General features: G+C 37.6%; 1 protein-coding gene across 15 annotated transcripts in view; it reads right to left on the bottom strand.

Annotated features, from left to right (window-relative positions):
* Window positions 1-20,300, bottom strand: part of DYRK1A (dual specificity tyrosine phosphorylation regulated kinase 1A) — a 207,023-nt gene extending 186,723 nt beyond the window's left edge. For 4 of the 15 annotated variants that reach the window (XM_074213981.1, XM_074213985.1, XM_074213986.1 and 1 more), the window contains exon 1: window positions 18,819-19,111. The gene's annotated coding sequence lies outside the window, so the exon portion shown is untranslated. Of the gene's footprint in view, window positions 1-10,026; window positions 11,515-18,818; window positions 19,112-19,337; window positions 19,514-20,226 lie in introns of those variants that run through there. The other 11 variants (XM_074213979.1, XM_074213984.1, XM_074213983.1 and 8 more) reach the window with 9 other exon arrangements.
* Window positions 20,301-26,363: the final 6,063 nt, after the last annotated feature.

The raw sequence follows: 26,363 nt of genomic DNA, 5'->3' as shown, positions 1-26,363 counted from the left end.
GATACAAAAAGAAATCTCAGCTGCGACTGTCTGGTAACAAAACTTATGTCTGATGCTATAAAGATCAATATTGCACAGAAAACTGGAATGATAGAGAAGCTCTACAGTCAGTTAAAACAAGACCTGAAGTTGACTGTGGCTTAAGATAATAAATTTCCTATTACAAAATTCAGGTTTAAATTAAATAGGAGGAGACATCAGACCTTATATACATACATACATACATAGATATATATATATAGATATAGATATATATGATCTAAATAAAATACTTTATGACTCTGAAGTGAAAGTGATAAATAGATTAAAGGAATTAGATGTAGTAGATAGAATGCCTGAAGAAATATAGAGGTTCCTAATATTGTACAGGAGATGACAACAAAAATTCCAGCTGAGTTATTCAAAATCTAAAACATCATTCTGTTAAAGTACTGTACTCAATATTCCAACAAATTTGGAAAACTCAATAGTGTCACTTGATTGAAAAAAGATCAGCTTATGCTCCACTCAGAAAGGAGGCAATGCCAAAAAATGTTCAAATTAACAGAATCACTCCATTCATTTCACATATCAACAAGATTATGTTTAAGGTTCTTCAAGGTAGACTTAAATAATATGTGGACCGAGAATTAACAGAAGAGCAGGCTGATTTTTGAAGAGGCAGAGGAACTGGAAACCAAATGGTCAACCTTCAAGGAATATGGAGAAAGTTCCAGAAAAACGTGTACTTCTGCTTCATTAGCAGCACAAAAAGCTTTTAACTGTGGATCACAACAAAATGTGGCAAGTCCACAAAGAACTGGGAGTACCAGATCAACTTATTTGTCATGTGAGGAACTTGTATGTAAGCCAAGACACTTGGAACCAAGCACAGAACAACTGATTAAGGAGTATGACAAGACTGCATGCATATTGCCACTGATGAGATTGATAAAGTAGCGTAAAAAAAGGTGGCTTAAAGTTTAATATCAAAAAAACTTGGCAACAATTTCCATCAATTCCTGACAGAGGGAGAAGAAAGGGAAGGAGTATCAAATTTTATATTCTTGAGCTCAAAGATCACTGCAAATGGTAATGCAACCATGATACTAAAAGACGGATACTCCTTAGAAGGAAAAGATAAGGCAAATATAGACAGCATTCTAAAAAAAAGCAGAGACATCATCTTTTTGACAAAGTTCTGCATAGTAAAAGCTATGTATGGCTGTGAAAAGTGGGACTTTAAAAAAAGCTGAACACAAAAGACTCAACATTTTGGAATTGTGATGCTGGAGAAGACATTTGAAAGTCCTTCAGACAAGAAAGCAAGTCAAATCAGTTAATACTTAAAGAAATTAATTCAGGCTATTCACTGGAAAGTCAAAGATTGAAGCTAAAGGTTCCGTCACACAATGAGAAGATAAGACTGGAAAAGAGCCTGATGTTGGCAAAGATTGAAGGCAAAAGGAAAAGAGGGCAGCAGAGAAGATGTATATAATATCATAGAAATAACAATCATGAATCTGAACACACTTCAAGAGATAGTAAAGGGTCTGTTTTGCTATGATCCATGGGGACTCAAAGAGTTGAGCATGACAATAACAATTACCTCTCCAGTAAGACCACAAGCTCCTTGCAAGTAAGCATTATTTCTTCATTGTACTCCTATCATAATACCCAGAATAATACCTAGCTTGGTAGATACTTGCTGATACAAAGTTATAAGGCTCTTTTCTTTTCTTGCTTTAAATCCTTCATTTCTGATCAACATTAGTCAATAATTTCCTCAAGTGTGATATTCATGTTACAGATGAAAGTTACAATGAATAAGGAAAATCAAGGTATGGTACGGGTACATACCCAATGAAATCAGAATACAGCCTGAGCCATATTTTTTGGTCAGGGCCAATGTGAGAATTGTTATAATGGTCTTTGTTTTTTGGTCTTTTTCCTCCAGTGGGAGAAGGGGGGGAGGAAGAAGGAAGGAAGGGATGAAAAAATAGATTTTTGTTCATTGAAAAATTAAGTTTTTTGGGGCGGATAGGTGGCATAGTGGATAAAGCATGGGCCTTGGAGTCATTAGTACCAGGGTTCAAATCCGGTCTTAGACACTTACTAATTACCTAGCTGTGTGGCCTTGGGCAAGACACTTAACCCCATTTGCCTTGCAAAAACCTAAAAAAAAAAAAAAATTAAGTTTTGGGGCAGCTAGGTGGCGCAGTGGATAGAGCACCAGCCCTGGAGTCAGGAGTACCTGAGAAGTCTCTTTTTTAAAAAATCTACTACTCTTTTAACTTGAAAGAAGTAAAAAACAAAGTTATCAAAAACAAACTGATCCTCAAAGCAAAGGCAACATCAAAAATGATTTACTGATTTCAGAGAAAACCTAAGAAGAACTATATAAACTAATAAAGTGAAATGAGTAGATCCAGAACTTAGTAACACTACCATAAAAGCAAACAACTTTGAAAGACTTAACACTTCTAATCAACAAAATACTCATGATTCCATAGGGCTAAAGATGAATACCACATTTCTCTATTGATAGAGACACTTTGAACTAAATATAGTTAAGTCCCAATTAATGTGCATAATGAATTCTATGAGTAGTCACACTATTTGAATATGCAATGCATTTTTGCATTGAGCTAGAAACAATGACCATATTTTGCATAATTATAACTCTGAATAGTATGAATTAGAACATGTGATCACTTGCAAGATTTGGTATTTACATTAATTGAGACCTAGTTAAAGCATAATGAGACACATTATTTGGATACAGCTAATAATTTGTTTTGCTTAACAATGAGTTTTTGTTACAAAGGTTTTGAAGTTGAGAAAAAATGAGTGTTGATTTTTTAAAAAGAAAAATTATTTTTTTAAAAAAAGATTTGGTAACTTTTGAGGCTTATTCCCTGAAAACATTTTGTGGGAACTATGATACCATACCTATCTAAACACAATTCCATTCCAGATGTTTTCAAATTATTTTATGTTGTTGAATATCCAAAGATCTTCTAGAAAAGACTATGTAATTTCTCAGGATTTTTTTTCTATTTATATTTTATGAATTTCAGCAATTTCATTACTTTTTGAATGCTACAAAGAATTATGACACAACTTGCTTTGCATATTCCAGCTTCCCAAACGAGCCAAGACAACCTTAATTCCCTAAAATCTACAGTCTATGGTGAATGATCTATATATATAAAAGTTAACTCTTGTGAAAAAAAACACAGAAATATATTTGGGGGATGAATGCTAAACATAAAGGTTTGTTTTATTTTCTCCCATTATAAACATATACAGTGAATCAAAACCAATTTCCACATTGGCCATGTCTTAAAAAAGTCTCAATCTGTATTGTGAGTCCCCTGACTCCCTAACAAGAGATGAAGACTATGTTTCATCATTAGTTCTTTGGAATCCTGATTAACCATTATAAAAGTACAGCATAATAATATTCCATCATATTTACATACCATAACTACCCCAAATTATGGACACTTCTTCAGATTCCCATTCTTTGCCACCTCAAAAAGAGTTGTATTTTTATACACCCTTAAAGTCTGTCTTGCTCAGTACTAATCCCTTCCTCAGTATACCTTCTTCTCATTCCCCTTCATTTTCTTTTATCCTTTTACTTCTATTTTTCAATTGAGTGAAATGAATATTTAAACCCAAGTCTCTGTGTGTGTGTGTGTGTGTGTATGTATGTGTGCATAGAGGTATTCTTTTTTCTTTTCATCAGTTCAGATGAAAGTGAAGTTCCAGTGTCTCTTCCTTTACCCCTTACAACAAACATGTTTGCATACATTTCTATGTGTGCAGCTTCTTATGTTAGATAATTTCCTCTCCTCCCTTCCAATATATTCCCTTTTTCCCCCTTCTTCCATTTTTTTTTCCCTAAAACCATCAAGACATAACAGAACCATGGCAAGGTCTTGTCAAATTGGACCCCTTCTCTATGAAGCTTGATGATGATAAAGCACAGAAGGGACACATGAATTACCTCCCTACATTTGAATATAAACAATTTCTGCTTCTCTTCACTCTGTGCTTGAATATCAGATTTTCTCCAAAGTTACACTCTTTTCAGTAGGAATCTTAGAAGCCCTCTTTCTTCAGCATTATATTCAGTTTTGCTGGGTGGGTTATTCTTGGTTGTAAGCTTAGATCTGAATTCTTTTTGTCTGGCTGCACGCAGTATATTTTCTTTGAGCTAGAAGCTCTTCATTTTGGCTGATGTCCCTGGGAGTTTTCATTTGGGGATTTCTTACAGGAGGTGACTTTGCCTTCTGATTCTAAAAGATCTGGCTAGTTTTCTCTTAAGATTTCTTGAAACAGGATGTCTAGGTTCTTTATTTTGTTCATGTGAAAACCATAATCCAATGATCCTTAAATTTTTTTGCTTTGAACTCATTTCCAGACCAATTGCTTTTGCTAAAAAATATTTTACATTTTCTTCTATTTTTTCAGTTTTTTTATTTATAAGTATATATATAAAATACATATAATTTATTTATATTATATATATTTCTTGGTGTCTCATATGAAGTCATGAGTTCTCATTTGATCTACTTGAATTTTCAGGGAGTTTGTTGCTTGGACAAGATTTTGTTACTCTTATGCCAAATTGCATTTCCCTTTATAATTTTCTTCCAAGACTCTCATTTCCTTCCCAACTTTTTTCATCTAACATTTTCATTGCATTTGTAAAAACATTATAAAAAAAATTTTTTAACTCTTGCTTCATCCAATCCAGGAATTCTAGTTCAGTTTGTGCTCAAGCTGTCTTTTATTCTGAGATATTTGCCCATCAATGTTTCCAAATCATTCTCTCTTCTGCTTTTGTGTCTTAAGTATCCCCCAATAAGAACTTCACCAAAACAGTTCATTATGGTAGTTTTCTTTTTTTGGTTTTCTCATTCTTTTCAAACAGTTTCCTAATTTTGGATTTAGAGTAAGCCTGGCTCTGCCACATTTCTGAATCGGATTTTTGGGAAATGGAGTGTTGCTATTCCAGTACCTTAGGAACAGTCTAGGGATTTGCAAATTTTCAGTATTCCCAAAGAGATCTGATGCAAAACATCTGACTGCCCCTCTGGTTTGAGTTCTCCAAGTTCCTCACCTAGATTTCAGTAGATGCAAAGCTCCAACTACTGCAAAGTTCTATCTATGCCCATCAGTTACCTGAAACACTCTATTAGTTCAAGTAGACTCCCCTTTGGTCTGAGTTAGCTACCTTGAATTTTCCCTTACAGGTTGGGTTAAATCTGGGAGTGGGAATCTACTTCATACCTAGGATATGAGTCTACTTAGTAGCTTCTGCACTTACTCCTTTCTTAGCATGCTACCCATGGCCTCCTTTATCAGACTGGACAACATGGACAAAAAAACTACCATTTGGCACCTGTCCCTGTCATAGTGCCCTAGTGTGGTGCTTAAAGTATTCCAGTATGAATCTGGGACCTCTTTATGCTGGTGGTTCAATCTTTCCCTTGGGTTCTGGTGGAGTCCATGGAGCACGGACTCCTGCCCCAACTATGTTCCCAATATCTGCAGACCTCTTGGCCTGTCTCCATCTGCCTACCTGGGGATGAACAAAGGATTCACTGTGACATTTTTTGAATTTCTCTGTCAGAATTATATATTTTACACATCTGGAGGAGTGGTAGATGGAAGGTCAGTACTTTCTTCTACTCTGACATCTTGGTTCCAATCCTTTTCTCTTCCAATGAAATGTTTTTAATGATTAACGTGAGTTTCTGTAACCATGGCAAAAACCAAGCACTTCACAAGGGTAGAGGTTTTGGTCCCCCAGATTCACACAGGCATAGTTGGAAGCTTAGAAACACTTAGTTAACTGCTACTTAGAAAATACATCCCTCTAGGACTCTGTCAAATACTAGCTGGAACACATCACCTTAAAAGAGTTAGTTGCTGCTAGTTTCTTATCAACTGCATTCATCATTTTAACCATCAAACTCTTCAACCTTCACCCTTCCATTTAACTATTCCCTTGCATTCTAGACAAGGACCACACCAAATCAGACTAAGCTGGTCTTTTGACAAAAGTGAACCAAATCTACATTAGTTATTTCTGTTCCTCCCGACTCCTTACCCGATCCCTTCATGTCTCTCCAAATAAACTGGTTTATTTCTACTCATTTCTAATGCCAATTCCCTTCTACTCACTATCAATGTTCCTCAATAGTTTTTTTTTTATTTTTTGCAAGGCAATGGGGTTAAGTGGCTTGCCCAAGGCTACACAGCTAGGTAATTATTAAGTGTCTGAGGCCGGATTTGAACTCAGGTACTCCTGACTCCAGGGGTGGTGCTCTATCCACTGTGCCACTTATTCCCCTCAATAGTATATGAGCTTTATTGTCTGCTAAGAATTAAAGTGAGATAGTATATGAATTAGATTTTTAATTTATCTTTTTCCTACTAAAAACATCTAAAAAAATGGCTTTTAACTTAAGAAGTACAAAAAAAAGTACTCCTCTACCTTCTGGAAGTTTACAGTCTACTAAAAATAGATTAAATACTCAAATAGGAAAATAACAGAAAATAAAATTTTTATCATTTTTTTTTCCTTTAAAAAACACATGTGGAATGGAACCAATGTAAAGACTAACAGAATGCCTTCTGTTGGGGGTGGGGGGAGGGAAGCAAGAATGGGGGGAAATTTGTAAAACTCAAAATAAATAAAATCTTTCTTAAAAAAAAAAACATGTGTTGGGGTGGCTAGGTGGCACAGTGGATAGAGCACTGGCCCTGTAGTCAGGAATACCTGAGTTCAAATCCGGCCTCAGACACTTAATAATTACCTAGCTGGCTTGGGCAAGCCACTTAACCCCATTGTCTTACAAAAACTAAAAAAAATAAAAAAAAAACAAAAAAAACCATACATGTGGAAATAAAATGATGTATTTGCTTATTATTATTAAAACAAATACCAATGAAGCTTGAAATTAATATACTACTGAATTATACTGAATTATATAAGAAAACCAAGGAGTGTCAAAGTCCCTAGTTTACTCAGTTTGAAACCTTCCTTACATAACCAAATTTCTTGGGAATTGTATATAGTGGGTCGGCTCAAAAGGTGATAAGGTAAGTAAATAGAATGGAGCTGTACAAAGGGAATATTTTCTTTAGTACTGGGGCCTGCCTTAGTGAAGTCTAATAGCAGAAACTTAAAATATCCGAAAGCAAGAAGAATCTTATAACCCTTTCCCACAAACTCAAGTCTCATTGTAAAGGAACTTGATGGCTTGAGTGTAAAAATGGGATATCTAAAGTGAAGGAGAAGGGCTGAAAGACTTGGGAAAGCAAAAAAGAAAAACTTTCCATTTTTCACTTTGTCTGTTGGCCTTAGGCAAATAGTATCTTCCTTCTAAGCTACAGTCAGAAGTTCAACACATTCTCTAGTTATAGTACTACACTTCCAAATCTATACTTTGCAAGAGTCAATATTCTACAAAACAAAAATAGTAGGAGTTTAAAAAGCCAGATACTGCTTTTCTCCCTATTCCCTTTCTACTAACATTTCTAAAAGTCATTCTCCCAGATCAAGCAGTTTTGTTAAATACATCTCACCTATTTTAATATCACAGTCTCTTGTCTCATCTATTTCAAATAGCACCAAACTATTAAGAAATGAGAAGGAAGGAGTAAACTTGAAACTAAGCATACTTGTGCTGGCATAGGATGCAATATTCCTTCAGTCTATGGAGGTTACATATAACTTAAGACGAGACTGGAAAGTGATAAAGAAAAGCATTATGAAGCAGTGGATAGAACTCTGAACTTTGTACATGAGAAGCCTAAAAAACCCAACAAAGACAACTTTTAGGATTGGAAGTTCACTATTCTGATCAAAAAAATCTTCAAGAGATCTCTCTCTTTCTAGAATCAAACACAAAGACCTCTATTTGCTATTTAAAGCTCTTCACAGCTGAAAAGTGCACAAGACAGGAGGTGACTCAGGGCTAACTAGGAAATCAACCCCAAATCAAAAACAGTAAAGTCATAAGGAAGGATAAGTTTAAAGGGAAAAAAAAGATGGTATATCGAATTTAAAGTGTTGCATATAATCAGAAATATCCTAGAAGGAGATTAGACATGAGAGTATGAAACCTGGAAGAGGTTAAGGTTGAAAATAAAGAGATCTGAGTATCATCTGCATAGGAGACAGTTAATATAATAGGACTGGATGGGATTGCCAAAGATACAGTATGGGAAAAGTCTTTACTTTGTTTCCTTTGCTGATATATCATATAGATGACATCTTTTAAAAGTGAGTGTTCCCTAAGATTATATACTGGGCCGTGTTCTCTTTTTTTAATATACTCTACCCATGACCTCATCAACTTCCATGGATTCCATTAGTATCTCTATCCAGATGACTGAGATCTATATACCCAGACCCTGTCTCTCTCCTCACTTTTAATTTATCAATTGTCTATGAGATAGCTATTTCAAAAGACTTTCCTCCTAAATATATTCTTCTAAAATTTCATATCATTCTGTCAAGATTACTACCATTCTTCTAATACTATCCTATGATCACAACCTCTATATTAAACACAACTTCACTCTCATTTACTCTTTTACCTCCTCAGAGAATCCCTCATCTTTTAAGAAACAGATCACACAACATCTTTGCCTATCAGTGCCCCCTCCAGCCACCCTTTATTTATCTGTGTGTGTGTGTGTGTATATATATATATTAACTCATCTCTCAAATTAATAATTTAAATACCCTGATTGTTTCCTTCTTTGTAGTTATATCCCTAGGTACCTAGCACACAAAAATTATCTTTTTTTTTTGCAAAGCGGACGGGGTTAAGTGGCTTGCCCAAGGCCACACAGCTAGGTAATTATTAAGTGTCTGAGACCGGATTTGAACCCAGATACTTCTGACTCCAGGGTCGGTGCTTTATCCACTGCGCCACCTAGCCACGCCACAAAAGGTATCTTAATAAGTAGTTGTTGACTGATATGTATTTACTGTGTGACCCCCCCCACAGAAAATGGCTAGACTGAAATCCACTGGGGGACCTGGTCATCCTCTAGTTTCTATGGAGTCTCCAGAGCTGTCTAAGAGTTTGGCCTTACTCGATTCAAAAGTAACAAGACAAAGACCAAAGGCTTATTAACAAAACTGAAAGTGTCTCTCCATTTAAGGGAAAAGAGAAGAGTCAAGAAACTGGATAGCCAAGGGAGAGAAGAAAACTACACTGGTATCTATATAGAGAAGACTTAACTAACAAAAAGCAGCCTGCAAGAAGCAACAGCACATTTAAAGGAATTACCTTGAGGTATATCTTCAAACATAAAGCACTCTGATGCCCTCCAGACAACCAATCCCCAGGTTGATAGCCTCCCGGGTAAGCCTTACACAGACCCAAAGTCCTGGAACCTAAGCAGCTCAGAGCACAACAGAAATTCAAAGGCAATCAAAATCTTAGACCATAACGTACTATCTGTCCAAGTTGAAATTTAAATGGAAAATCAATTTCTAGTCCTATTCCCTTAACTACCAAACTGAGCAAAGTAAAACAGAGGCACATACAAAAATAAATAGACATGTAAATAATGAATAAACAAATAAAATGAATAAATGAGTCATTGAGAATCTGTTCTGTATGTGGAAGGGTTAATAATCTGTGTGATAAAATCATGGATCTTTTTAGAATGCACATACATGACAGATAAACACCAACCAGAAGTTATTTGACACAAAACTGAAAAGAAGAAAAAAAGAAAAAATATATGCATTCTCTCCTCTCAAAAATTTTAGATTACAACATTTTCTTTCCAATCGATTTGAGAACACATTTACACATTATTATATTTAGTAATCTACATTAAACTTACATATTATAGTTCAGAAGCACACAATTAATTAATACAATCCCTACCACCAATGGTCACTGTGGCCAAATAACAATCAATGATAAAATAACAATCCTCTCCTCACTGAGCTGAGCTGGTCCTCAACTTATATATACCCTACACATCTACAATACTTACACCAGTATGATATTGGCATTCCTTCCACTTGTGTAAAAATTCAGCTTAGAAAAGTCTTTCAGAGTTTGCCCTCTACTTTGGGAATCCAGCTTCATAGCTATATCAAGATAAGACATCAGTGTAGAACTTTAGCTGAAGTACATTACCAATGATAACTCACATAAGACAAATACACTAAAAAAAATCACTAAGTGCATGAATGCCCAGAAAAGGACTAATAATGTGTTAAGCTTGAGAGGTGTAGCAGCCCAAGTGATAGTGCTGGTATATATATTCAACATATTTAAAGAACCAGAGAAAGTTCTCTAACAAATGGAGTAGGTTATCTATAAAAGTTTTATTTAAAGATGTATAAGATGGATAAGAAGGCTCTGACTTATGCACGATTACTAAATAGAAGAGCAGAAAAAATGATTGCATGAATACCCATGAAATCATCATATATCTCCATGTATAAAACTATAATATGTAGTAATTAAATTCAAGTCCAATATTTAAGGCTTTCAGAGTCCTGTATTAAAGAGCAGTGCATCAGTTTTTCTAAATGTTTCTACTCAATATGGTTCTTCATATAAAATCTGGTTAAGAACATAAGGCTCAAAACAAAAATTGCACCCCAAAAATGAAAAGGAAAAATAGCTAAAAACACAGCTAAGTAGCACTTCACAAAGATTTTCCTAACATAATCCTGTGAAATAGTTAGTATAGGAATTTACTATCTTCATTTTATAAATAATGCAATTTAGAGATAAGACTCAGACAAACTAAGTGATTGGCCCAGTATCAGTCAATGAATAGCAGATAGAATGGAGAGCCAGATCTCCTGTTCTCAAATCTAATGTTCTTTTCCTATATCACAATCTATACCTATCAAAATCTGATTAGTCTCTTTTGCCCAATAACACATTTTACTTCCTAAAAATAGAAGTTCTAAGAACTACAAATAATTTTTTATACAAACTTCCTTTTACTCCATAGAAAGTTTCTGAAAATAGATATTACTTTCCATCAATATTCTTCCAGATATACTGCATGACTCTGAATCTTGGAAAATTAAAAAAAAAACCACAGGTTTCCACAAAGACAGGTTTCCCCAAATCCCCTAACTAGGCTATAGCACATCATAATTTACTATATTATGCAGCAAAATGGACATTATCTAGGGGAAAAAATAAAAAAAAAAAGGAGGTACATTTGTCATGTAACAAAAGTGAGGACAGGACAGCTAAAAATTGCTGTTACCCCACTGAATGTTAAAAGAATGATTCTAAGAAAAACCTCTGACAGATACAGTATATAAAGTTATATAACAACATGGACAAGAATTACACAGAATGAAAAAGCATGGCAGGTTATTATCAAGGGAGGAATGTACTCACATCAGTAAGATCATCAATCTACCAGATTTACTTAGTAATTTCAAGAATAATAGTAGTTTAATCCTGGGGAAAGCGTAACACTGAGACTTTTCACGAAATGGGTACAAATCTAAAATAAAAAATAGATTTATTAATTAAATCTTGTATGTCAGTGGTTTAAGGAAATTTTCATGTTGTGGGTATACCTCTTCCTTCTCAGTTGACATAAGTAGCAACCTCTTTAAATGTTAATAAAGTCTTCCAGGGCTACTGTCACTGAAGGATTCATAACCAGAACACTTTCTATGCTCTATTTGTTTACTCCTTACTCTGTTTCATCCCCTGTACAATGATACCAGATACTGACAATAAAATCTGATGATAAAGTTTTTCTGCAAACTTAGCCAGATGGATCCTGAAAAAAGAGTCTGTCAAAAAACAGATCCACACTTAGGATGAACTTTACCAGGGTTTAACAACACTGATAGTCTTCCAAAAGGCCAGGGTTACCTACACACCAATATAAGGAAGTTCTAAACTTGAATGCAATCTCCAAAAATAAGAATAAAAACTCTACCAATTCTTCTGTATCTAAATGGTTAATTAATAGAAAATATGACAATCAGAATCAGGATTATTTCAAGATAAGACAAATTATAGAGTTACAGAATCTCTAGTCAAATCTCAATTGTTCACAAGAGATTACCCAAGCAAGACCTTGTTCCTACTTTCTCCTGCTGTGTCTTTTGGTCATTTCATTTCTTTTTACACATCCCTAGAACAAGGAGGTAAAACTTAAATCCATAAATTCTGAAAGACAAGTACACTGATAAGAGGTTTTGAATATAATTCCTCAGAAATGAGGAGATTAACTGTGGATTTCAATTAGACATGCCATCCCAGTCTTTCACAGCACAAAAGAAAACTGATAATAACTTTGGCAATCCATTAAATGTCTCCTTTCAAATGCAAACACATTCTACCTAATATTGGTCTATTAACTTAATCCTTACTGTTAAATTTGGTTAATATTCTGTATACATACAAAGGTACTGCCAGCTAAACCAAATCCAGGACTGTATATAAAGTTATATGTGGTTCTCAATATACCATAACTATTAGATAACTACTTGCAAAAGTAATGACTAACAGACATTTTATATCCAAAATATTCTTTCAAAACATTTTAAAGTTTGTCAAAGCCAGTCTCTTAAAAACATGACAAATCAATTTCTTGGTTTAAATATTTTTATACATACATGAACAATGTAATATTTGTACCATTAATTCAAAGTCAAGATTATAATTACAATTATTTTAACTTCAGTTGAGATAGGATGGTACAATGGAGAGAGCACTGGAGTTTGTAGTTAAAATCAGTCAATAAGCACTTATAAATAAGCACCTACTCCAGGTCAGGCACTGTGTGATAAGCAATGAGACAAAGAAAAGCCAATAGTCCCTGCCCCTGCTCTGGAAGAGTTCACATTCTAAAGGGAAAGACAAAAAAGCAAAACAAATAAATACAAATGAGCTATAAATAGGATAAATAGAATGATAAACTTAAGAGAAAATGGGGAAGGTTTCAGGTAAAAAGTGGGTTTTTTTTTGGACTACAAGCTCTATTATCATGAAGTCTAGGGTTGGCAACTCCCTAGTGAAATACCCATTTTCAGCTATTACTGCAGGACATCAAGCAGACCAGTTTAATTAAGATAGTAAACACAGTCATATTTTTAACCAAAAGTTACATATCAATAAGCCAACACCAATCTCAGTCTTGAATTTAGAAAGTCAAAATGCTGATAAGACCCAACTCTTCTCTGTAACTATTCAGCAACTTCACTATGTGGACAAAAAAAATTGGCTCATCAATTTCCCCAGCAGGTACAAATTTCATCTTTTTAATCCATTTCACTATCACCAAAGGAACAATGTTTTCCTTTCTCTTTTGCAGGTAACTCTCCATTTTCCAACATCAGTTCTACTAAGTTTGACCCCAAGGCTCACCACAGGCTGATAGACTTAATTTTTGATATTCAACCTTCTCAACTGAGATGCCTCTCCCTTATGACTGGAGGGCACAGAACTTTTAAGAATTTTTCAGGTAACTCCATTTTTCTCTCAGCTGCTCTGCTTGGTTTTGAATTCACAAAACATCATGCTTTGATGTCAAGCATTCTCATTCTCCCTCCCCCATTTTCAGTTTCCTCCAATGTATTGTCTTCTCTTTAGATGGTAAGCTCCTTGAGGAAATAGTCTCTTTTTCTTAGTTAATTCTAATTCTAAAAACAAACATGATATAAGATGACAAATCAAACTAAACTAGAGTCTAAACTACAGTTGGGGATGCATTAGATTATAGGTGTTTGCTTTGTCCCACAGAGCAAAATTTTGTTTCCCATATTTCAATGAATGTGAACAGCAGGTCAAACTTAGAAAGCTGCATTCTACTTCATCTACAACAAGAGGGGGGGAAAACTTATGAAATTCTAAATTGGCAATTATTTCTTATATCAGAATTACAGGTCACTTACAGTTTACTTAATGGCAGTAAAGTTAACAGAAATTGGCAAAAATGATAATAGATCATTTGGGTCATTCCCAGTATTCAGTTATTTATTTTCCAATGAATGACTTTAGATAATCCCTTCAAAAACTAGTTAGAAAGAAAGGTTAAGGAAAGAAATGTTTATCTTAAAAATAGCTTTTCAAACCAAGTATATGAAAATTGTATGTATCATTAGATAAAATTGATAAATGTGCTTAGTAATTTCAACTACCCAACTTAAATAACTTTTGTTTCTTTTCTCCACCCAACTGTAATAGTGTTGCTACAAGGCAATATTAGAAGAAAAATCTTTCTTTTTTAAAAGGAAATGGGGGGGGGGGGGCAGCTAGGTGGCACAGTGGATAAAGCACCGGCCTTGGAGTCAGGACTACCTGGGTTCAAATACGGTCTCAAACACTTAATTACCTAGCCATGTGGCCTTGGGCAAGCCACTTAACCCCATTGTCTTGAAAACTCTAAAAGGAAATAAGGAAAATGTTTAGAATACAATAAATCAATTTAATGTTTACAGAGCTAAATTATATCCAAACTCAAACTTTTGTTTCAATCCACAATTTAGTATTAGATCTAAACTACAATAATTTAACAATTTAAAAGTATGACAATTACCTATGGTTATGTATAAGGCAAGTACTTTGAATGGAAGGGTCACAAAAAACCACAGATTGCAGACAAGTAAACTCAGGGAAAGAGAAAGTTGTAACTTGCCCAAAGAGCTACAAAACTAATGATCTTTCTATTATTTCACCCTAACTAGATGACATTCTTAAACTTTTTAATAAAAATCAAACAATTCACTGACAACAGGTTCCTAAATTTATATAATTTTAATGTATGTTAATATATAACTTTTCAATGACAATGTTTAAGTGATAGCCTATTTGTTTCAAGTAGTAAACTTGTAACTCTTAGTTTAAGAGGGAAGAGGGAGATACTGATTCGCATATGTTAATCTGGAGATAGAAATCATTAAAAAAAAAAAAAGAGTGGCCTTCCTACTCATTAGGGTTTAATCAGCAGGATTCCAAGTTCATGCTTGAGATCACTGACAGGAAATTATGGGAATAGAGAGACATTTGGGTGAGGGCTTGTTCCTTTAGGAAACAATTAGAAATCAGTTTTATATGGAAAGTTTCATTCCATCAGGGAAATGAAAAGTATTTGAATGAGATAACATAATTCAATAAGAAATTTTTTTTAGGTTTCTCAATGATTATTTCTAAGTTCTCTCCTTTCAATTTTATTTGGAGACTATTTTAATACACTCAGTTTCTATACAATGAATGTCTAAAATATTCACATAATATCCAAATTAATAAGGAACAAAAATAGGAGAATGTGAGTTTTCTTTCAAGTACTAAGCAAGTGGTAAACGTTATTTTCTTTCCCAGTAATGTGCCTAATAAATTGTCATGTATATCACTCTCTTAATTAAATATTCAAGGCATTCTTAAGATTATATTAAATTATTAAGCAATTCTTACTCTTCTCATTCCTACCCAAAGAATTTTAAAATTTTACCTCAACAAAAGAACACTACAGAATGCAAAAATTGCATCCTAGAAAATTGCTATTTGATTTTAAATTTTCTAACAAAACAAAGACCAACACTTTATTGTTTTTAAGATGAAGTCTTAGTGGATCTGGGAGATACAGGAGAAATAGCAAAATGTTATGTTAAGTCCCTATAACCAGCAATAAACTATCAATTAGAGTCAATAAAATGTGTTTGTGTGACTAAATTGGAAATTTCTTGAGAACAGGAATTATATTCTGTATATTTTATTCCCACACTGCCTTTCACAGCAGGTGTTCAGTAAGTAAATGCTGATTTTAAAAATTGTGCCTTAATTGTGTCCTCTATGAAACTTTCATAGACATAACTTTTTTAAGTCATGGAATGGTACATATTAAATGCCTTCCAAAAGTTATACACTCCATCCGAGACAACTAAGCTTGTAAATTTGCTCTTTTTAAAGTAAATTCCCTTTATCCTTGCAATCACAGAAGACTGCCTTCCTAACTGCACATTACAAGCTTACTTCTACAGTTGTGTGCAAATTACTTGTCCACTAATTATTATAACAATTGTTAAAAATTGTGATATGGTTTCATTTTGGGAGAGCAAAGGTCATTCAAGTGTATTTTTAGACTGATTGAAAATATGTGAACTTACTCAGATGAAAACAGATGAAAGTGAGCTATTTCCCCCCCACCAGATTTAATTGTCAGTTGAGTGCTGAATTTCATACCTATCATAACCATGAGTTTCAGTGGCCTTTTATTGTGTTACTTGTGACATCAAGATTATTATACCAAGAAAACATGCAAAAGAGGTAGGTGTTAAAAGCTAATAGATATTGCAGCAGTTGATGAGAGCTAAGTCTGATCAAGTTAACAATCAAGCAGCATAGCCACACTGAAGCACAAAACAAAGTACAGTCAAAAAAATGAAAACAGAACCAAGACCTGAAAAACTCTTGCTAAGAAATAACCTAATTAATCCTCAGAAAACAAAGACTTTCAGAGGGCCCTGAAGCTAAAAAGAATGATGCTGAGGCCTCTACAGTACAAAATAGGCTTCTTAGATCATTGGAAGAACAGTGATAAGACCAGTTTAAAAGAGAAAAAAAAACACTAATCATGGAAGGGGGGGAGGCTGTCATAGGCAAAACAATACAAAAACTTGAATTTATATTAATAACTGGAAAATCATTTTCTTATTAATGAAACTCACTTTTATCTTTCAGAGCTAAACCAACTCTTAATAAAAAAAGAAATTCAAGTGAGCCTGCTATAAGATCTTGATCACATTCTGGTAAACATTTACCCACAAAAAAGTCATTTGGGGCTTTTTTTTTTTAAACTTCCAATGGGCCCAGATCTTGGCTCCATTGAAGAATTAAAAACACTAATATAGTGACAGATTGAGAAGCAGAATAGTTCTGGGTTTACAAATATTCTCAAATATAGCTGGAATATTTCCAAACAACTTTATACATAACTTTATACATGTTACATGGTCAGTAAAGATTAAGAACTTTTTTCAATAGAAACAAGTAATAAATAAGTGTCATGGCTGGGCAACTGGCCTGATTTAAAGTCCATTAAAAACCTATGGGATGCAATCAAGGTCAGATTGGAAAAACAGACTGTTCAGTAAAGGTACACTCAATATCCTATGCGACAAAGTGTTAATTAAAGAATGTGTCAAAATCTTTGGGAATGTCCCAAATCATGTCAAACAAATGACAGTTAAAGGGTATATTACATATTAAAGTTTTTAAAGATGTAAAAAGTTGCAACATGTATGCTATGTCAAAATAGTTAATCTTGCTATTTAATTAACAAACCAATGTAAGGACATATGAAGTTGCCATAACCCATTTTCACATGACATTTATGTAGAATGCAGTTTTAGAAAGTCACTGAAAACTTTCTGGAAAAATGACTTTTGTTCTGAATAAATCTAGACAGTAGTTATAAAAATGCCAGTACTCTAACACCCAAAATCTTTTTTTTTAAATTGGTTAATTTGAACAGTTCTCAATCATTGCATACTTTTAAAACTTTAACTAGAGCTAAAGATTCCCTTAATTATTGTATTTGACACAATCCATACACTTTACTTAAAAAATTATCATATGAATCTTATGCTACACAGAAATTCATAGTCTACCTGGAATCAATATTGTCTACATCTGATAAACAAAAGAACAGAAAAGAAATGTAGAACTATTTAAAGGAAAAAACTTTTCCTTATATTAATTAAAAAAATTCCTTATGCCAATACATTTAATCTTCCACATCTTAATCATACAAAGTATGAAATGGTACACAGATAATTTCATTTTATATTCATCAATTACTGCCTTGTAGACCTCCTGGGGCAAACTTTTGGGAAACCATGGATACTCAGGATAGGCAGGAATGGATTGGGATCTGCATTATTGGAGTGAACTCCCAAAAGATGAAATCACAGGTCTATAGGAATAGTTATCAATAGCAAATAAGGCCTATATCTAATTAGAATACTTGTTAAAAGGTTATTTGTATATACTACACACCCAAAAGAAGCAATTTCCATTAAGAATTTCCAGTCATAAAGTACATAATTTTGAAATACAAGAATATTCTTCTAACAATTTTTTTAAAAAAACAAATTTGGACAAAATGGCACCAAATCGTCTCAGCCTTCACTTTCCAATTCAACAAATGTTAGAACCAATTACAAGCTACAACCACTACTTCCCTTTAGTCATGAAGCTTTAGTAATATAGAAGAGCTACAATGTCATTATTGCTTATAATCAGTTGCTTATGTATCAAATGAATTGTTTTGCAGAATTAGCAGTGTTCTTTAATGTTGCTATAGTGTAAAGTCAGTTTTTAAGGTGTATCTATTTTCTGATGAGTAATGCCAGAATCAAACAACTTTGGCATGACAGAATTCTTCTGATCTAAGTAAAGAATAAGGAGTAACCTGAAGATGTCTAAGAGATGGACACCTACCCTATTGATATTTTTAACTAAGGAATGTTAATGTGGACACACTGACCTTTTTTTTCTGTATATTGAAGTATTCACTGGCTTTGGGGGTAAAAATGTTTAATTCTAAGAAGGCTCTGGGATTTGTGTCTGATTTTGAAAGTCACGTCTGAAAACTTTAGTGGGTAAATTATAAGAAATATGTTGTGCCATCAAATTCTCTCGTTGCTACACAGGTATTTTTAAGCTGCCACCTCAAAAGGCCAAGTTTGCTGGAACATCAGGGAATACAGACTATCACAGACTATCTGACTTTAAAAGCCCAGATTGAAAGATTAAGTATTTGTAAAAATCATGTCCTCATCGGCCACCTACCCCAAATCGTCTCAACTCCTTGTTTTCCTCATCTCACTGCATCCTCCTCCTACCCGTGTTTGCAGATTCATTTTAACGAGGAAAAGGGTCAACTGCTGAATAATTCTTCTCTTCCCTCCACGGCTGAAGAATTAAAGGAGGGGCTGAAGGGGCAGAGAAGAGGAGAGACACTTCCTTTCCCTCCGCACAGACCCAGGACTTTCTCCAAGCCCGAAGGTGGACAGAAAAGGGAGTGGGCAGCCCGGAGCCACAAAATGAGCGCGGGGAGGGCGCGGGGCCGGGGGTCCCGGAGGGCTCCCCGCGGCTCCCCCACGAGGGGCTGCTGCCCTGGCAGGGCCGGGGCCGCTTCTCTCTAAAATGGCAGGTTCCTCCCCGACACACACGCACACACACACACACACGCGCGCACACGCACACGCAGGGCGCCCCAGGCCCGCTCCCTCTGCCCCGGGGGGCGCCGCGGCCCGGCCGGCCCGGCCTACGCGCGGGGGAGAGCAGGGGCAGCCGGCGGACACTCACCGAGACTCCGGCCTTGGGGCGCCCGGGTGCCCGCAGTCCCAGTCCCGTCCGAGGGCCTCCGGATCCGGCGCCCCCGGCTCGGCCCGCCGGCCGCCGCGTCTCGGGCTCCCGGTGTCCGCGGCGCCGGAGGCCGACGAGGCGCCGGAGGCCGACGAGGCGCCGGCCCCCTCCCCGGCGAGTACCGCAGTCCCCGGGCTCCGGGGCGAGGCCGGGCCGGGCCGGGCCGGGCGGGCGCGGCGGCGAGGGCGGCGGCGGCGGCGGCCTGTGGCGGCGGCCGCGGCCCAGGGCCCCGCGGCCTCGGCGGCTCCCGGCTCCTCTCCGACCAGGATTTTGTAAATCTCACAAAATGGCGCGCGCTCCAAACCTGCGCAATGAGAAGCGCCGGGGCCGGGGCGGCGGCGGCGGCGGCGGCGGCGGCGGCGGCGGCGGCGGCGGCGGCGGCGGCGGCTCCGCCAGGGAAGTCCTAGCCGCCCGCCCCCCGAGAGAGCCTCCTCGCACGGGCACACACACACGCGCACACACGCATCCACACGCGCTCACACACTCCCAGCCGCGCGCGCGCGCACACTCGCCCCTGCCCTCTCGCTCGGCACACTCACACAGCGCACACACAGCGCACACATACACGCACACGCACAGCACACACACCGGTCTCGCCCGCGGCGGCGGCGGCGGCGGCGGCGGCGGCGGCAGGAACGCTCGTAGCAGGAACAGCAGCGCCCGCGGCGTCCGCTCCCCGCGCCGGCCCGGGCCAGCTCCGCCACGGCAACCCCAGCGGCCTCCCGGGCTCCCCCGCCGCAGTCACAGCGACCGCCCCCACCTCACTCCGAGGGAGCTTTTTTTATTATTATTCGGGCGGGAAGCTAAAGGGTTTAAAAAAAAACCCTACCGACAAAATGGCGACTGACCGACCCGGTCGCTATGGCAACTGTCAATCAAACGGCAAAACCCCGGCTGACGTGCTGACGTACTCCTCCTACCCCACTTCCCCAAACCGGGGGGCGGGGCCTGTCGCTGGGGTAACGGCGAATTCCGTTCCCTCCTTTTCCTCGCCGCCTCCCTTCCCCCAACCAGCTACCCAACCCCCCCCGGGTCACGTGAAGGATAAATTCGGCGCTGTTTTGCTGCCAAGTGTCAGAGGAGGGCGCGTGATTCACCGTGGGGAGGGGGCAGAAGGAAGGAAGGAAGGAAGGGAGGAAGGAGGGAGAGGAAGGGCAGGATGGCTGGCGGCGCAGGCCGGGAAGAAGGGAGGAGGGGTCGGATCCCACTTTGCATCCCCGAGTGCTGCATTTGTAGAGGGAGAGTCGGCCCTCGCGCGCGCGCGCACGCAGGCGCACGCACACGCATTTAACACGCGCGCGCGCGCACACACTTAACACACACCCCAGGCCCCGCCCCGAACCAGGCCGGCCCGCAGAAAGCCGGAGAGCGCCCCCCCCCACCCCGGACTCTCCCCTTGCGCACTCCCCCACAATGCACAGCAGCTGCGGGCTGGGCCCCACTGCGGGCCCCCCTCCGCACTCGCGGCCGCGATGCCGGCGGCCCGCGAGCCCCTCCCAGGCGGCCCCGCCCGCCGCTCCGCTCCCTGCCCGCACCGGCCTCACTCAAACCCACCAGACCCCGGGCGAAGCCCGGCTCCTGCGCCTGGCCAGCGTGCTGCGGGCTTCCCGGCTTCCAGCACCAGAAGCCCCCGAGGGCTGGGAAGCCAGCTGGGTCTCGTGTCTCCAACTATCACACTTAGCTGGAAATGTCGCTTCATTGAAAGCAAACTATCTCTATGCCTGCTAAAGGCATAGGACACAAGAAGGGAGAAAAGTCTCTAATTACAGCAACATTCTATCCCTGGGCTCCGGGAGAAGCTGTCTTAGATGTATCTCAAGATTTGAAACAATCCAAGAACGTCCTGGCTTCCTCCCACCCAGACTAAATCACTCAGATACTTGTGTGTGTGTGTGTGTGTGTTCATAAGAGAAAACTATTCCTTTCAGAGAGTCTACTTCCACTTAAAATCCTGCTGCATTGACCTTTTCTCTAGTCCTACAGGACAGAGCTCTTTCCAAGCAAAGACATTTAAAAGTCACAACAGAACTGAGTTATAAACCCAAGGTGCAAATATACACATGGATTCGGCGGAGAGAATGGGCACGCTGGAGGGAACACGTAGGAAGTAACTTGACCCTCCCATGGTCCAGGACCATCAGCTTCTTCTGGTGGCATCATCTAACAGCTGTTTGTTGAGCTCCAAGGCACTGTGCTAAGGGATACAAAGTGGCTCCCGGCAACTCTCAAGGAGCTTGAAATCCGGGAGACAGCCCCCAAATAACTGAACCATCAAAATATGTGCAAAATGAGTTAGAGATAGTCAACAGAATTAAGACACGTTAAAGGGAAAGGGGCTGGGGGCCGATCGGGAAAGGCCTTTTGTAGAAGATAGGATTTTATCTGAGGTTTGAAGGGAGCCCTGGAAATTAGACAGCAATGAGGAAAAAGAGTCAGTGAAAATGCCGGGTCTGGAGATGGGAGTATCCAAGTTATAGAGGATATGAAGGAACACTGGAAAGAAGGAGCCAGGTTATGCAGAGCTTAAAAGTCAAAGGATTTTGTATACGAACCTGGACGTACAAGGCAGCCAATGGAGTTGACTGAATAGGAAAGAGGTAAAGTGATAGGGTCAAACTTGCTCTTTAGGAAGACTAATTTGATCTGAATGAAGGAGGGCTTGGTCATCCTCACCTTTTCAAGGTAGGCTTATCTGTTCAGGGCCACCAGTGAGCTATCTCAGCTGAAGTTAGCTCACCAGTCTACAAACGCTAGCTTGAGTTTGAGTAGCACCAGATCTCTTTTGAAATCAATGTCTAGGGAGAGATCTCAAATTTCCTTAACAAATAACTTTCTAACCTATCTGATTTAACATGCAAAATAATTTGAGTCAGAAAAAATGGTAAGTTCAGAAGACAACTATCATCACTAAGTATTCAGTGTTTTGATTAGTCAAAAAATCTTGTCTGCCTACATTAATAACTGTTCGTACTATTGTTGTTCAGTCATTCAGTTATATCCCTTTCCTTGTGACCCCATGACCCCATAAACCACAGAATGCCAAGCCCTTCTATCCTCCATTGTCTTCCAAAATGTTCATTGTTCCTATGACACTGTCTATCACTCTCATTCTCAGATATCTTTTTTTGTCTTAAATCTTTCCCAAAATAGGATCCTTTCCAGTGAATTCATCTTCTCATTTTGTGACCAAAGTATTTGTTTTAGCTTCTATATTTGGCCTTCCAGTGAATAGTCTGAATCAGTATGATTTGATCTCCTTGCTGTCCAAGGAACTCTCAAAAGTCTTTTCCAGCACCACAATTTGAGTGTTGATTCTGCAGCACTGTTTTCCTTTACTCCAACTCTCACAGCCATGTACTGTTACTGGAAAAACCATAGCTTCGACTATATAGACTTTTGTTGGCAAGATGACGTCTCTGCTTTTTTAGTATGCTGTCCAGATTTGCCTTAGCTTTCCTTCCAAGATCTTTTAATTTCATGGCTACAGTCACCATCTGCAGTGATCTTTGAGTTCAAGAATATAAAATCTGACACGGCTTTCATTTCTTCTCCCTTTACTTGCCAGGAATTAATGGGACCAGTTGTCAAGATCTTAGTATATTTGATGTTAAACTTTAAGCCAGCTTTTAAAACTCTCCTCTTTCACCCTTATCAAAAAGCTTCTTAATTCTTCTTCACTTTCTGCCATCAGAATGGTATCATCTGAATATATGAAATTGTTGATATTTCTCCCAGCAACCTTAATTTCTGACTTTTGATTCATCCAACCTGGCATTTCAATGATATACTCTGTTTCTAAGTTAAATAAATAAGGTGACACAAGTGTTCAAAAATGGGGATTCTAAGTATCATTAAAATTATCCCTTTAGCTTTAGACCAAACTTTCTTAACCTTGAGCTTCCTTTTTAAATGTATATAATTAATTCAAGAAGGAAATGTCAAACCACTTCAGTGTCTTTGAAAAGAAAACCCCACAAAGGGTAGGACAGACCTAAAATGACTGAATAACAAATTGATTCAATATGTTAGATTCAAAGCTATCCTGCTGGTCTGGTGGCTCCTCTGAACTTTCTTTTGTCATCTTCTGTGCATTTTTTTTTAATAGACAAATGATTCCCTTTTCTTCTTCTTTTTTTTTTTTTTGGTACTATCTACTATCACCAGTCCCAATCTTCAACCCAATTCTCCCCAATTTTTTAAAAACTCTTCATTGTTAATGAATTAACATAGTCAAACAAAACAAATTCCAACATTTTCCAAGTCCAGAAATGTATATCTTATTCTGCATCTTGAATCCATCACCTGTCAGGTGGTGGGTAGCATAATTCATTCCTCATTAGTTCTCTGGAATTATGACTGGTCATTGCCGTTCTAACCCATGTGATTAAGCAACTTTGAAAAGCCCTCAAGTCTGTACTGCTTTCATTTGGAAGTATAATTTAATTTGCAAGTACAGTTATGAAATATCCAACTATCTCATCACTGTGTCCCAATTAGAGAGTAAAAATTCTGTTTGGAACGTTGGGATTCCAGGTTTGAAGAGGAAAAGGTAACTCTGATTTGTGACTTCTAGAGCAATGCCATACCCTTATTCCATGAACAAAAAAAAACCCACAAGAACAAGATCTACAACAGATATTTATGAAAATGGAAGATGAATCAGATTGAATCATTCAGACAAATGTCACTGTCAACAATCATCACTCCATATGTTGGGTAACTTCACCTCTCCCTTGTCCTTCCCTTTTTTCTTCCCCTCTCCCTCTGGAAAAAAAGCCTCAACAAACCTCCACTATAGAAAGAAAAATCCCATTCTATGATCCCGATCTCAAAGTAGTTTCCTCTTCCCAAGCTAATTAGAACTACAATCCCCAGCATCGGTGCAGTCCAAACCTTACTATTAGACCCAAGTTTTGCAGTCTTTCAAAGTTGTTGACTTTACAATATTGTTAATATTACAGGGGACTAGGTGACTCAATGGTTATCCCTGTGGACCTGAAGTCAGGAAGACCTGAATCCTAATATAGCCTCAAATAAATGCTTGCTCTTTGATACTAGACAAGTCACTTATTTTCTCATTGGTAAAATGGGAGCACTAATAGTCCCTACCCTTCAGAATTGTTGTTATTATTTCAATTGGTTTGATCAGAGGATCAAGTAAGATTATATTTAAGAAATCCTTTGCAAACCTCAAAGTGCTAAATAAATTCTACCTATTATTATTTCATAAATGTTTCTTCTGATTCTGCTTACTTCGCTCTGTAATAGTTCAGATGAGTTTCCCTAGATTTCTCTTACTCAATATTTTTAACAGAACTAAATAATTCTATGTTCATGTACTAAAATTTCATTAATCATCCTAAACTTACAGGCACTCCCTTAATTGCTAGTGCTTTGCTAAGCAAAAAGTGCTATTACAATTTTATGTATAATAATAATAGCTATTATTTATATAGCATTCACATTAAACCTGGTACTGTGTTAAGCATTTTACAGTTATTATCTCATTTGATCCTCACAACAACCCTATGAAGTAGGTGTTATTCTCCCCATTTTACAGATTAGGAAACTGAGGCAAGCAAGGGTTAAGTGACTTGAGATAGAATCTGGATTTGAATCCAGGTCTTCTTGAGTCTAAGTCTTCCTGTACCAATGAGGTACCTAACCACTTATAGAAAATCAGTCCCATATACATAAATCCTTTCCTGCTTTCTTTGATCTCTTTGGTATATATAACTTGTAGTAGTATTTTTGGGTCAAACAGTATTCATAGCTTAATGACTTTGTGGGATATGGGTCTAAATTGTTTTCACATATGACTGGATGAATGTTGCAGAACATTAGTGTTCCTATTCTTCCAAATTTCCTCCAACAATTGACCTTTTTAAAAATCTTTCCAATATTTTAGGTATTTGAATTGCTTGAACCTATGTTTCTTCTATTTTTGTGACTTAAAGCATTTTTTTCATATTGTTGTTGGTAGGCTAGATTTCATCCCTCAAAAACCACATGTTCAGTTTTTTGACTATGGAGGAAGGGTACATGTTCTTAACTGTATCTTCTATATTCCCCCAATTTAATAATTTCCTTCCAATTTCAACAATGTTTTTTAGTTTGTGAAAACTTTCCCAATTTTATATAATCAAATAGCCTTTTCTTTATATCTTATGGTCCTTTCTATCCTTTGTATAATCATGGAGTCTTACCCTGTCCATAGTAGAAAGAGGTATATCCTTCCTGTTCTTCTTTGCTGATATTTTAACTTTGTTGTGGTTGTTGAAGTCATTTATCAATTTGATATGTATAATGTGAAACCTCTGTCAAAACCTAACTTCAAACCTGAACCAGTCCATGACTCCATGGATCACTTTCCTGCTTTAACCCTATCTAGCCACTTTCCTCTCCTTTTGCTTCTTTATCCTCTGCTTTTAAGCTCTCTTTTATCTCATTGGATCCTCATGATAGCCCTGTGAATTAGATACTATTCCTATTTTATAAGTGAGGAAACCAAGGAAGACAGAGAGTAAATGACTTTCTCATACTATCAAAGTTGAAATAATTTGTCCATATCTAGTAAGTGTCTGAGATCATATTTGAATTCAGGTCTTCTGACCCGGTGCTCTATCCAATGTGCTGCCTAGCTGCTTTGAAGGAGTAGGCTCTTTCTTTTTGCTTTTAATTTGTATTCCCAAAGTTTAAATGATAAGTATTCAATAAATGCTTTATGTATATAATTTCAGTCAGACCACTTTCTATGTTTCCAATAGGTTAGACAAATAATAAATCTGTAATCCAGTAGTTATGATCTTTGAGTTTACTGAGCACTATAAAATAGAATGTTTTATTCTATTACCAAATTAGTTTGTCATATATCTAAAGTGTTCCATTGATCAACTTTTTCTACTTCGTAACCTAAACCAAATAGTTTCATGATTCCTGGTTCAGAATATAGTTTAAGATCTAGTA

The sequence above is a fragment of the Macrotis lagotis genome, chromosome 1 (assembly GCF_037893015.1).
Source record: "Macrotis lagotis isolate mMagLag1 chromosome 1, bilby.v1.9.chrom.fasta, whole genome shotgun sequence".
NCBI lineage: Eukaryota > Metazoa > Chordata > Mammalia > Peramelemorphia > Peramelidae > Macrotis > Macrotis lagotis.
Note: the sequence above shows the minus strand (reverse complement) of the source record. Positions and strands in the feature narration are given on the sequence as shown.